Source organism: Macadamia integrifolia, unplaced genomic scaffold, assembly GCF_013358625.1.
Source record: "Macadamia integrifolia cultivar HAES 741 unplaced genomic scaffold, SCU_Mint_v3 scaffold1306, whole genome shotgun sequence".
Classification (NCBI taxonomy): domain Eukaryota; kingdom Viridiplantae; phylum Streptophyta; class Magnoliopsida; order Proteales; family Proteaceae; genus Macadamia; species Macadamia integrifolia.
Genome location: NW_024868154.1, coordinates 38,674 through 53,157, shown reverse-complemented (window position 1 = coordinate 53,157; position 14,484 = coordinate 38,674). Strand labels below are relative to the sequence as shown.

The 14,484-nt window shown below is 37.6% G+C and overlaps 1 pseudogene; it reads right to left on the bottom strand.

The window, feature by feature from the left end:
- Positions 1-11,046: 11,046 nt before the first annotated feature.
- Positions 11,047-14,484, bottom strand: part of LOC122063392 — a 7,641-nt pseudogene continuing 4,203 nt past the window's right edge.

Here is a 14,484-nt window from a genome sequence, read left to right as displayed (position 1 = left end):
CTATTGTCATAAGTTCATAACCCAAACGCTAACGGTTTAACCTAAGTCCATAACCCTAAGAGTCGCTTAACCTAAGTTCATAACCCTATAGTTTCCTTGGTTTACTAATTGGATAGTTTGTCGGATCAAATAATATCCTAGTTTTCGATTAACTCCCGGATTTGGATAGGATAGTAGTTTTTAAATTTTCATCAAATATTGGATCAGATACAGATATGACATTTGGTAAATGGATTTGAATTCGGATAAAACTGAATCCGAGCCAAATCCAATCCATTTATTAGGCTAATTGGGAGTGCTTGACTTGACCCTCTCTCTCTCTCTCTCTCTCTCTCTCTCTCTCTCTCTCTCTCCTTTTTTCCGGTGAAAGTATTACTAAGAAAAAAAAAATCTTTATTACCAAAGCAATTTGGGGCATCCATAATTGGATTGAGGGATTGAGATTGCTTGACTTGACCACCTGTCTTTCCAAGTCATTTGGTCTCTATTTCCAGTGAAAATGGTATCTTTATTGTTAATTGAATTGGGTTGAATTGGGACTTAATCCAGTTTGTTCGTGGGTTTTTCACGTGGGGCAAGTATAGACCCACTAAGATTAGAAACCCTAGCTGGTCAAATCTCTATAAATAAGATATTTGGCTACAACAAAGAAAGTTTTTGACATAATCTCGAGAGCTCTATCTTTCTCTCTCCCTGATCTCTTCTATCTCTCACAATGATTTTGTGTCTCTAAGGATCTCCATTGCTGTCGTTAGATTTGGAGGATTGAACCTGCCTAATGAGATTGCCCTAAGCTTTGTATCATGATAGTTCATGCGGATTGATGCAACGCGTAACCTATCATTTTAGCTATGAGGAAAGCTTTATTGAGGTAATCCGTGACCCTTTGATTGCTTTCCCTTTTACATTGGTATCAGAGTTGTGTTAATGGTCGTGCTATGCATCCCGCGCATCATTGCTCGTGGTCGTGCCTTGCTGTGCTTGGCTACGATGGCTACGACTATGCTTCATAGAAATATGCATCTCCAAAACCCATGGTGACCTTGGTTCTCTTCCTGCGAGTTGTGTGCCGCGCATGCCATCTAGCCATTGAGCCTTGAAACCCCTGACCCTTTTGTGCGCATGGCTAGCTACGACTGCTAATCACCTTTTGTCGGCTACTTGAATAGAGTTGCAGAACTAAGTGTTCTCCCACTTTTTTGTTCTTGTGTTGGACTGAGAAGAAGGTGATCCATTATCATTAAATTGATTTAACAAAAGAAAGCAAGAATGAATTGTGTTTTATTTATTCAATGATAATGTTTGTTGATTGCACCTTGTCGGCTAGGAGATGCTAAAAAAAAATTCATTGGGGGTATGAGTGATTTCTATCACGTGTTGATATGTTAATATATTAACATATATTAATTGATTGTGCATTAAAGTGGTGATTTGATTATTAAATAAGAAAAAAATACGGTTTATATCCAAGTAGTGCTATTCTCTTTACGATTAAATAAATAGACAGTGGGAGATATAGCACTATTAAAGATTAGTACCCATAATTTTATTGTTCCTCTTTGTTCATTAAAGAATAGTTTATTAAGATTATAATATGTTTTTCTTAATTCAAAAGTTCCTTTTAGTCTAAAGGAGTTTTATTTGCTTTTGGCTATGTTTCTAGCCACAATTAGGGGAATTGGATCGGATCGATTGGCTGAAATAGGTTAGAATGGATCGATATTGATTTTGATCAATCCTACATGGTCTCAATACCATACCAATTGATTGATACGGACAAAGGGTAATCAAGTTAAAAAAGGAAAAAAAAAAAACTTCAAAAGGAAGAAATTAGAGTTTTGGACTGATTAATATTAGGGTTTGTGTAATCCAACCCTAAATTAAATTTAGGGTTTTTGTAATCACCTCTCTCTCTCTCTCTCTCTCTCTCTCTCTCTCTCTCTCTCTCTCTCTCTCTCTCTCTCTCTCTCTCTCTCTCTCTCTCTCCAGTAAATGTAGCATCTTCTTTTGTCATCAAAGCAGTTTTTTACTTGTGGGCCGCCCACAATTGGATCGGGGGTAGGGATGTAAATGGATAGCCGAAAATTGGTATGTGGTTCGTATCTAAATCCATTTAGGGGCTTTGGAATCTGGAATTTTTGTTTCTAACTTATCCGAATTTGTCTCAAAGATAATTAGATTGGGATTGGAATAGTTCCATTTCGAATTGTATAATATCTGGAAAAATAATTATCCGATAATATTTTTAAAAAATACATAATATGTTACTATATTATCCTTATAATGAACATTTTTATAAGGCTATTTTTGTAAAATAAGTAATCCTATTGTCGTAAGTTGATAACCCAAACTCTAATGGCCTAACCTAACCTTAAGAGTCGCCTAACCTAAGTCCATAACCCTATGGTTTCCTTGGTTTACTAATAAGATAGTTTATTGGATTGAATAATATCCGGATATCCGATAGACACCCGAATTTGGATAGGATAGTTTTAAACTTTCCTTAAATATCGGATCTGTTTCAGACATGACATTTGGTAAATGGATTCGAATCCGGCTAATAGTGAATCCGAGCAAAATCCAATCCATTTACAAGTCTAATTGGGAGTGCTTGACTTGACCCTCTCTTTTTCTCCCTCCGGTGAAAGTAGCATCTTTATTATCAAAGCTTTACAAAGAAAAAGAAAATCTTTATCATCAAAGCAGTTCAAGGCGTCCATATATAATTGGATTGGGCGATTGAGAGTGCTTGACTTGAACACCTATCTTTCCAAACTAGGTCGAATTGGGACCTGACCCGATTTGTTCGTGGGTCACCCACATGGGGCAAGTGTGGATCCTTAAGATTAGGAACCCTAGTTGGCCAAATCTCTATAAATAAGAGGTTTGGCCACAACAAAGTAAACTTCTGACCTAATCTCAAGAGCTCTCTCTCTCTCTCTCTCTCTCTCTCTCTCTCTCTCTCTCTCTCTCTCTCTCTCTCTCTCTCTCTCACTCACAATTGACAGTGTGTATCTCTAAGTATCTCCAGTGCTATTCTTAGATTTGGAGGGTGGAACTTTGCCTAGCGAGATTTTTGAAACATGATTATGATGTTTGTTTCATAAAATATGGATCATTGGCATGACTCAAACTCGTAACCTTTGACTCATATATATTTTTCTTTTAAATGTGTTTACCATGTATGTATGTTTTCATTTCAAATCACACCCTTCCATGGCTGTTAATTGACTTGTGACTCGCTCCACTTGTTGGGATGCATGGTTGATCTCCACCAGTGTCTATGATTGTTTCTTATTGTTTTAAGTTGGAGATCATAATTGATATTCATGTAACAGGACATGTTCCTATATATGTACGTTAGAGACAGTCTTCGTGCATGGTGTAAAGTGCAACGCTTCCTACTTAGTGGATTGATGTAGTAGGACTTTTAAATGTTGTAATTATTATTTGGAACAATGTAATTAATTTTTTGAGAAGCCTTGTAAAGGGAATGCGCCTGCACTACATATCATATGCTTACACTAGCTTGACATGCCACTTTAAGTACCGATCAGGTTCCTTTGTGGGACCCATGCGCATTCGTTTGTACAACATAATTTTTGTGAATTGGAGATGCCTAGTTCTCCTTATCTTTATTCAAAATATATTAAAATTATATGTCCCTGACCCACACATGTGAGATTTGATTATAAGCCTAACAAAATTTTGTCTCACCGTGTGTCGTAAGGAACCACTAATTTTAATTTGGATTTGTGGAACAAATTCTTGATGTCTATCTAGTGTTACTATATACATTGTTATGTTTAGTGATATGGCCACTAGTAATGTTTCTGTGGATTGTGTGGTGCGTCATCTGAATCCTTTGCCCATCTCTTCTTTGAGTGTGATCTCTCTATTGGAGTTTGTAAAGGTGTTCTGGATTTTTTTAATTTTTCCTGGCCAAATTGCAACTCCCCGGATGCTCTTATTGCTTGGTGGAAGAATAAAGCTCGAGGTTGGTGCTTGAAAAATCTCTGGGAGATCTGTCTTTTCTTAGTAATCGATGCTATCTGGTTCGAAAGAAACCAGAGAAGATTTGAGAGGAATGCTCGCAGTCATGTCAGGATCATTTGTGCCATCCGAGGGGAAATTAGCATCATATGCTCCCATATGAAAGTCTCTCTTAGAAATGTAGCTGATTTGTTAATTTGCAGAAAGTTCAACCTCTCCTCTTCCCCTCACAGAGAGCGATCTATATTGGAGGTGCACTGGTGTAAGCCTTTCCCTTCCTGGATAAAGCTAAACGTGAATGGATGCTCGCTTGGCAATCTAGGCAGAGCTGGTGGAGGCTGAATTTTTAGAGATCATGATGGCAGGAAAATTCGCTACTACAATTTTTACTTGGGAATTTCAACCAGTTTCTTGCAAAGATTTTGAGTATCATTAAGGGTATGTGGTTGGATTGTGAAATGAACATCAATCGTCTATGGATTGAGTTAGACTCTTCGGTAGCGGTCTCCATCTTTCATCATAGACTCATTCCTTGGGTTATCCTTCAGGAATGGTCTGCACTTTCAAAGTTCCTTTACTCCCCACTGCTTCAGAGAAGCAAACCCTATGGCTGATTTTTTGGTCAAGGATGAGGCGAAGGCAGGATCAACAACGATGATGTGCAGATCCCCTCTCATGCAGCTAGAGTTGCAGTTAGATATTGATGGTTGCTCTAGATTTAGATTCCTGAACACTTTGAAATAGTGGCTCTGAGTCTCTGCTGATAGCATTGCCTAAGGTGGAGCGTCTTGGCTTGCTCTTGTAATATATTTTTATTTTTCTATTCCTTTAATACAATCTGATCTTCTAGCAAAAAAAAAATGTTGCTGTGGACCATACCAAGGGTGACAAACTGATTGGACCTAACTATGACATGTCGCATTGAAAGATGCCATATCTACTCGATGAACAAAATTACCTTGAGTATTTGACCACAGCTATAGATAAACTCACGGAGGATACTACCGCTCAACATCATCATGATATGAAAGCCTATAATCAATGGGTGAAAACAGATCATAGTGTGCACTTTATTATGTTAAGTGTTATGAATGATAATTTGATTAGTGATTATGAAAAATGAACCACGACTATGTCTATATGGGACCAGTTGAAAATTGACTTTGGAGGCATATCTACTACAAGGTTAAGGGGTATTACCTTAAAGTTTGAGATTTATAAGATGGACCCTAAGCACACTTTGTCATAACACCTTAGGGTGGTCAAAGACATGATTCATAATCTGAAAGATGTTGGGACCACCCTCACTGACGTGCAACAGGTTCAAGCTATAATCAGGACACTACTCGATACTTCGAGCCCTAGAGCCCCAAAAAGCTTCAAGATGCGTGCCAAGAGGTGAGTCATGTTACTATCCTAGTCACCAGGGAGGCAAGCATTAGTCTAAGCGTAAAAGACAGGGCAATCCAAGAAATCAAGGTAGGGCTCAGAACCAGGCGCCGAAAGAGCGCAAGCCAGCTAAACACAAAAGAGACAAGCATGGCCGAAAAAAGGATATATCCAAGATCAAATGCAACAATTGCTAAAAGATGGGGCACTTCGCTCATGATTCCACTATGTTGAAGAAGGTAACATTTATATCCCACTCTCTTTGTACATTTTTTTATACACATATTTTGGTTGCTCATATACAGCCTGATTGGATAATGGTTAATTAGAAGAGCAATAAAACATATAGCATTAGATCAAGGGGGTTTTGAAGATTATTGCAGAGTTTTGATTGGATCCCGGAATGTGTTCATGGGGACACCTTGCTTCTTCATGACGTGCTTTATACACCGGATATTCAGCATAATCTGCTTTCACTTTCTGCATTATTACCTTTAGGATATTCTTTCTATATTAACAGTTGCACTTTAGATTATTATTTGAGTGGTACTATAGTTGGACGTGGATCCTTAATGATATATTTTTTAAATTAGATTTAATTGATTCTATTCATCTATTTTTTTATGTAGTTAATACATGTGATAATTCTGAATCTATTACATGGAATGTTAGATCAAGACATATAGGGTGAGACAGGATGGCTAGGTTAGCTAGAGAACGCCTTTTAAGGTCACTCACTAAAGTCAACCTCCCTATATGCAAGTCATGTCTAGCAGGTAAGGCTCATCGAAAGCCTTTAGAAAGGATGGTCGAGCAAACCAGCCTCTATAGTGTGTCCACTCAGATATTTGCGGACCCATAAAATGTAAAGGTAACGTCGTGGCGCCTCTTATTTTCTAACAATTATTAATAATTATTCGCGATACGGTTATGTGTATCTGATCGCTCACTGTTATGAAGCATTAGATTGCTTCAAATGCTTTGTGGTAGAGTTTAAAAATTAGTTAAGCAAGAGCTTAAAAAATCTACATACTGACTGGGGACGCGAGTATCTATCTGACCAGTTTAAAGAACTGTGTGAGGAGAAGGGAATCTGAAGGAAGTTAACCATTGCTTATACTCCACAATAAAATGGCATATCAGAGAGGAGGAATAGGACACTCTTAGATATGGTTAGGTCGATGATATTAAGTTAGACATGCCAGAAACAACCCAACCCTTCAACCTTATCGTGTAGAAACCCATTGTGATTCATAAAGTCCCGCACAGAAGACATAGGTTTAGTAGGTAGGTTTAACCAACTGATTAAAGAGAACCTATGTCGAGAAATCTGATCTTCATAGATTGGTTGTGGAATTCAGATTCAAGTGATCTTTCCAATACACATAGGTTCAGGAAGGGAAACAATAGGGGAAGGGACACCCCTTTCTTGACTGCAACAGCAAAAGATCTTTTTCCATGAACAGCAGATGTTGCCAAAGCTTTGTTGGGAATAGAAGGTTCCGTTGAAGAAGTAGCCTTTTTGAAGAAATTAATGATGAGAGGTTGCCTCGCAGGAGGCCACTCCCCCATCGGGATCCTAACCATCCCCTAGGTCACCTCGAGATTTGAAAAAAAAAAAAAACATAGCAGACATCATGCTATAGACCGAAAACACTCCATCCTCAATGTAACTAGGAGTAACAACTCTGAGGGCACTATCTTATATGATTCTCTCTCTCTCTCTCTCTCTCTCTCTCTATATATATATATATATATATATATATATTGGCATTACAACTAATTTGGCCATTGCTGATGATTGACATCATCTTATTATTGAACTTCCTTGTGCTATTCAATCTTTAATTTGTAAAATCCCCATCGACATTTACCATGGAAATACACGATAGCACTAGTCGAATGTCTCACTAATGCTGTCCCAACTGCAAAGGGACCATCTCCAGCACAGGTTATGTGTGGAGAACAGAGCTGTGGATTGGCTTGCTTCTCATGCTTCATTATCCAGTGGTTTCTCTAAACTAGTACACGCTGATATATCTGGGCTTCTTGAGTCTGACTCTTATCTCCTAGTCTGACTCTTATCTCCTACCTAAGTAAAATAAGCTTCATTCCTTTGTCCAAAAAAAACCAAAAACAAAACTGGAATCCATTTGCGAAACTGGCCATATAACACTTATTTTGTGTTTGGGGAACAAGAAAAGATGAAGAAACCATGTCCAAAAGATAAATAGATCTAGATGTCATATTTCCAAATTGGAAATCACGTTTGGAATTTGAATTTTTGAAGGAAAGAAAAGGTTAGGGGGTGTTAACTGCAGATTCTTGCCTCCTTGGTTCCTATAGGTATAGTAAAGAACTAGCCCAGAGCAATCTTCGGGGAAGGCTCTCTGAAGCTCAAATCAATATATTGGGTGAGAAGGGAAGCCTTAGACTGAGCTCTGAGTATTCTAAGTTGCTTACCTTTGCTTTTTGTCTAAGTTCTTTCTATATTGTGGTTGATGAGGGCTCCCATTGGTCCCGGGGGCCCTTTCCTTGATGACTTGGAATTGTTGTGCATTAGTTGATCTGTCCTGTCCTTGTTTGGGTTGATGTGGCTGATTTCATCATGGCTAAGCTAGGATCCTAATAGTTAACCCATAGTTATCTCAGGTTAAGTAACTATGGTTCTAACGGTTAACTCAACCATGGTTAACCACGAGTCAAATAACCATCTGACTGCAGTTTACGTTGGTTAGGTTTAGAGATGGTTATGAATGTCATCGTCTTGAGATTTAGTGATCAGATCTAGGTGACATGTGGGCAACGAACATGTGTTTTATTGTGCTCGGCTTGTGAAGAGGTGACCATGCCTGGTCAGTCTGTAAGAGGGTAGTCATTCGTGGTGAATGGGGGTGGTAGGTCGTCTGATCATATTGGGGTCTAATCATCTTGGGGTCAGGTCATCTAATCGTCTAATCGGCGGCTTTTCTATCCACAATATTCCAGCCACATGTTTATTCCTTAGTGGCCAGTCATATTATTGTATATCAGGGGCCAAAGTGGCATGGGAGGTGTGGCTGTATGGGGAATGAGGTTCTGTGGTATGGGCATAGTTTCAATTTTTCAAAACCTACTTTTATCTACTATCTATCTCATAAACTTAAATAACCAATTTTCTAGTTGATTTTGATATTCTCCAAGTAATGAATCTCTCAGTAGTAAGTCAAAATGTTTAATGGATAGGTGCTATCAAGGATTTCAATATGGTAGGACCTCTTATAATTATTAGCATTCTGTAAGTAATATGAGCAGGAAATCCTTACCAATTTGCATAGCATTGTTTGGTCCAAAGGTATGCATTCTAGGACTTCTATGTTTGGGTGGAGATTTGCGCAAAGAAGTCTTCCAACAGATGAAAAAGTGGCCAAGAACTCCATCAAATGTAATCTATGTCTCAAGAAATCTGATCACTCCATTTATTTTTGGATAGTGAGTTTGCAGTATCAATTTGATCAGAAGTTTTGCCCTTATTTGATCAAAGGTAGAGTGAGTTTCCCTCAATTGAGGAACTTTTTTCATGGTGGAGAAGAAAAGCTTCTGCGGTTTCGCTTTCCAAACTTTGGCTTGTTTTAGTCATATTAGGTTTCAATTCATTTAAAGTTTCTTGCTAGTTTTTTGATTTATTCTCCCCTGCTGATGGCCATGCCAAAGGTGAGGGTTTATAAACTGTATCCTTGAGCTGTAATTCCTCTTCTTTTATTTTTTAACATAAATTCTGACCTTTAGCGAAAAAGATATGAACTGAAAGAAATAGACGGCGTTATGATAATATATACCACTGCTCATCAATAATGGCAAAGGCGATTATGAATGAGTTCCAAGAGTACTCTTGCCTTTTCCCTATACATGTTTCATTTGTTGTGGAGTTGCTGATTCCCAAGAAGATGCAGGTGAAGATTATGGGATCGCCCCCAAGAAGCATAGTTGAGGTATTTTGGAGTTGTCCGCCACCAAATTACCTGAAACTGAATATTAAAGGATGCTCTTTGGGAAATCTAGGTCGATCGGGAGCTGGTGGAGTCTTTAGAAACAGTAATGGTTCCCCTTGTCGATGTTATGCATCATATGAAGGAGTAAGCTCTAATTTTATGGTGGAATTTGTGGAACCCATTGTAGGATTACATCATTGCTCGTCTATGAAGTGACCAGGTTGTGAGTTGAATGCGATTCACAATTAGTTGTGAATTGTACCTTAAATAAAAAAAAAATTCATGGTGCTTTCAGCAAAAATTTTGGTTTTATTAGAGCTTCTTGCATAGTGTTTCATGGAAAATAGCACAGTATTTCATGCAGCAAACACAGTAGTGGATAGGCTAGCTAAGCATGCAGCTGTAACGACTACTTCTTCTACTTGAGATATTGCACCACTTTTTGTTCTTCATGATATCACATAGGATTCTCAGCTTAGACCTAGATATAGATTTTCATAAGTAATTTTGTTTCTAGTTTGATTGGATTACTTATCTCTTGATCGCCATGCCTGAAGGTGGAGAAGTAATTCAATGGTTGTGCTCTCAGTCAATTCTTTGTAATTTCATTCTTAATAATGTATTCTATTGCTAATTTTTAGCACAAAAAAAAAAAAAAAATCCCATACACCAGCGTCGGAGCCAATGATAGAGCGTGTAGGAGCATACACATAGATGAGATTCTTGATTTCATGGAGGTAGGGTTGTAATTCAGGTGCTCATGTGCCTATAGGCATAGGGGCTACGTTACCAGACAATTTTCTTTTTCCTAAATAATATTTTGGGGAATCAAATAATGACAACTTCTTTGTGATTTTTAATAAGACCGACCTCCATGTATAGGCAGCTGATCGTATTTATATGGATTTTAGGTTTAAGGTCAGGACTGATTCCTTCCCCATAGTTTTGTAACTTTGTTTTTTCATTGTAGTTTTCTTCTTTATTTAAAAGAAAAAAAAGTAAGAGTTTACTGCAAGGCTGTGTGGCCCTCCACCAGCATGCACGGTCATCCAAGGGGAGGGTGGGTGGTTATTCACTGACTCCTGTGAGAGAAGGTGGGGGTCATTGTCAAGAAGCATTCTTTTTTCCTAAAAAAAAAAATAAAATAAATAAATAATTTTTTTCTACCTTGACTATTAATTATAAGAGGGTCCATCATAGCGCCTTTGTTTGGTGTGGTTAAAATTTTAAAGACTTTGTAGAAAAATGTCAGAATAAAAAATCCGAATTGCAACCAAATAGAACAATCATCATCGCTGTGAATATCCAATGATTTGAACAATAGCATTTCAAAGAAACAGTCCCAAAACATCCATTCATCATCGCTGTGAATATCCAATGAGTGACAAAATGAAGTGTTTACACATATATACGTTGAGAATATTTAACCATGTTAATCACATCTATGCTTATGTTTTTTGGACAAGTATTGAAGTAATAGAGTTTTTAAAGATAGCAGGTAGATCCAAAACCTAATACAAGCCCAAGTTTGCAATTGCCCACTAATTATTCATGCCATATATATGATAAGATTTAATGGCAATAGATCTCTAATAAAAAATTTACAATGTTTTGTAGCTATATTGGTCTAGAATAGCAGCCATAATCATTAAAAAGCACTTTCCATTTTTGATCACCTACAAGTGCTGAATAATCAATAAGAAATCTCTAATGATAGCATGATAGAATTCCCTAAATACTCTTGACCAGTCCCATTGGCTGTAGAACTTGTTGATGGTTCATCAAGACAGCTTTCAGTTTCTTCATGTTTATGTTCTATTCATGGGTGCTCAGACAACAATCTTTGTGAATCAAGCTCCATTGCTACTTCTTTCATTGTTGGTCTATCTTCTCCTCTAACCTTTAGGCATCTTCTTGCAAGCTCAGCAATTGCCACTAATTGTTCTCTGTCTCCCTCATTCACTACTTGATCGTCGAGAATATGAAAAAGATTGTTATCTTTCATTGAAGAAACAAAATGCATTGCAAGGCTTTCACATTCCTCAGATCCTTCAAATAGAATCGGCTTTTTTCTGGTTAAAAGCTCGACGAGGACAACACCAAAGCTATAAACTTCACTCTTATCAATTCATCGACCTGTATGAAAGCATTCTGGGTCCAAGTAACCTAAGGTCCCTTGAACTAATGTTGTGGCTTGAGTTTGATTCAAAGGAGCCAGTCTTGAAGCTCCAAAATCAGATACTTTAGCTATGTAATTATCATCCAGAAGTATATTGGAAGACTTGACATCCCTATGGAGGATGGGTATTGAATGAGCAGAGTGCAAATACCCTAGTGCTCCAGCTGTTTCAGTGGCAATTCTTAAACGGTTTTCCCATGAAATAGACAAACCATCTGATTCTCACTATGGATATGTTGGAAGAGGGTTCCATTAGAGATGAACTCATAACCAACAATGGAACCTCTGTTTCTAAACAACAACCCAAAAGCTTCACCACATTTCTATGGTTGATTTGAGAAAGGATATCAACCTCATTGATAAACTGTATAATTTGGCCTTTATCCGTTATTTTGGATTTCTTGATTGCTACTACTTTGCCATTTGATAAGATAACTCTAAAAATTGTACCATACCCTCCTTGGCCAAGTATCCAACTCTCATCAAAGTTGTTGGTTGCCTTCTCAAGCTGTTCTATGGTAAAGATCTGGGCAATATCTGTGACACCCCTACGCGAAGCAATTTGTTGCTGCAATAGCAAATCTCCATTTTGTTTGAAGAAATTTTCTCTATGTTTGATGATTCTTCTCCTTTGGATAACCCAATATGAAGAATAAAAATAAACAAGTACAAATATAACGCCTATGCCAACACCTACGTAAAACACATTTTATGCATTTAATTTCTTTTTCAATCTCAAAGTTATCTATCATTAAGAATTTTTGGCTAAATGTATACTAGACTTGGAATGGGTTGTTTCAATAAACACTTGTGTTTGGCCAACCTTGGGCTGGTCTTTGGAATCATATCCAACAGAAAAATATCCAATCTTATTAGAGTACATTTGATTAATAAATGGGTTGGATAAGGTAAATAGCATATTCAAGTAATTTTGTTATTAGAAGGGATGAAAGGGATGAAAGGTAACTGCAATATATAAAAAAGTTACTAGCATAGTAATTTTGTTATTAAAAGGAAAGTTACCTGCAATAATTTTTATCAGCGGAATGTCTTCCTTGGTACAGCCAGTTGATGTCTCATTTTTCCAACCATCACCTTGATAGCCATTTCGACAATGGCAGCTATAGCTCCCAACCTTATTATTGCATTTAGCATTCTTATCGCAAGAATTATTGTGTCCTTCTTCACATTCATTTATGTCTTCATCAAATACATCACCACATCACAAGAATGATGAAAATTGTTACCATGTGACAAATCCAAAGTGAACAATTTGAGAAAACAACCGGTATCTATCCCTTTGGCCTAACTAGTCTCGCGGGTCTATATTGATCCCACGACTGCATGGATCAAGTCATACCAAGGTTGAATTAGAACCGCTCAATTTTCATCGAAAGCAATGATGAACACTAAACACCCCCTTGTGAGTGGCCCCAAAGAGATAAGAGTCAAACCCAAGAAACATGTAGTCCCTTGCCAACTCCGCTACCCCCTTGGGGTTGCCATATACACTAATTAATATAATTGAACATTTCAAGTAATATATAATTCAAAAAAGATAAAATAAGCTAAGCTAATTAATTACCTTGGCATCCTAGATAAGGGTTGCCTTCAAAACCATGCTTGCACTTGCACAGATAGCCAGGGCCATTGGTTGAATTAGAGCAATAGCTATTTAAACCAGAAGCATAAGATTTTGTATCTTGTTTTGCTTTTTCACATGTCTGATTCCCAATTGCCCAGTCCAACACCATTGGAATCTTTGATCTGTTGAAGCTATGAGCTGAAAGATATGATGAATCAAAGGTGAACCAGGTTGGATCACCTAAGAAAGTAAAACTGCAAGGGTTGGACTTCCAAATCCTAGAGTGGTTATATATGCTCTTAACTATCAGACCAAAACGTTTGAGGCCCAAAGGGGATATCAGTCTGGCAACAACCAATGCCAGTGCAAGACCCATTTGTCACACTATCTATGCTATTGCATAGAGACATGCACCCATCCATAAAGTTTTTCTTGCAAGGATCAGTTATATAGGCCGAGGTGTCGCATCCAATGGCTATGAGCTTGTTGCGGGTGGCTGAGAACCTGAATGGTACACCAAACAGATCATACCCAAAAAGACCATTTGTTTTCTCTTCTCTAGAATTGAAGCATTGATAACTATAATGATTTTCCTTCACTATGACTTGGGCTTCGAATAATGATATCTCAAGAACCTCCATGCCAATCTGTGTGATACAAAGGCTTTGTGGGTGCCATCCTCCTGAGCCTAGCATGTAATATTAAAATCAGGATCCCTGAAGCATCCATCTTTGAACCCAAATGGGTGGGGTATGGACACATTTCCACATTTCTCCTGGCAAGCCTGTTTGGTTGGTGGTGGAGGAACTGCCACGGATACTGAAACAACTAAAGAAAAAAGATTAATAAGCTGTATCATCATCAGAAGATTCAGAACCGCCATGGCTACGCTTATGTTTACCATCTGATCCTCCTTCCCTCCCTTGGATATGTTTTTTTGGTGGTCTATCAATTCAGTAGCTCAAGGAAGAATGCCTCTCTCTCGCTCTCTTCCCTCTTATATTCCTTTTTTTTCTCATAGTTAAATCAAAAGCACGAGAAAACCTATTGACTCAAGGTAGGAAAGTAGAACTGCTATGCCATATATATATATATATATATATATATATTTTAATGAAACATTTTGTACTCCAAATAATCGTTTAAAATATTCTTTGTGACAAGACCGTGTGCCGCCCACTCCTTATTGTGGGCAACATCATTATTTTCCATGTCGAAATACATTATTTTCCCACAAGTTTTTGGGTATCGGATCAACATGGAAATTAATTAAGGCAAAAGTAGTCTCATGTGTCATGATATGGTTATGAATCTTTTTTGCTAAAAACATTATTTGTATTAAGAGAAGAAGAAAAAAAAAAAAAAAA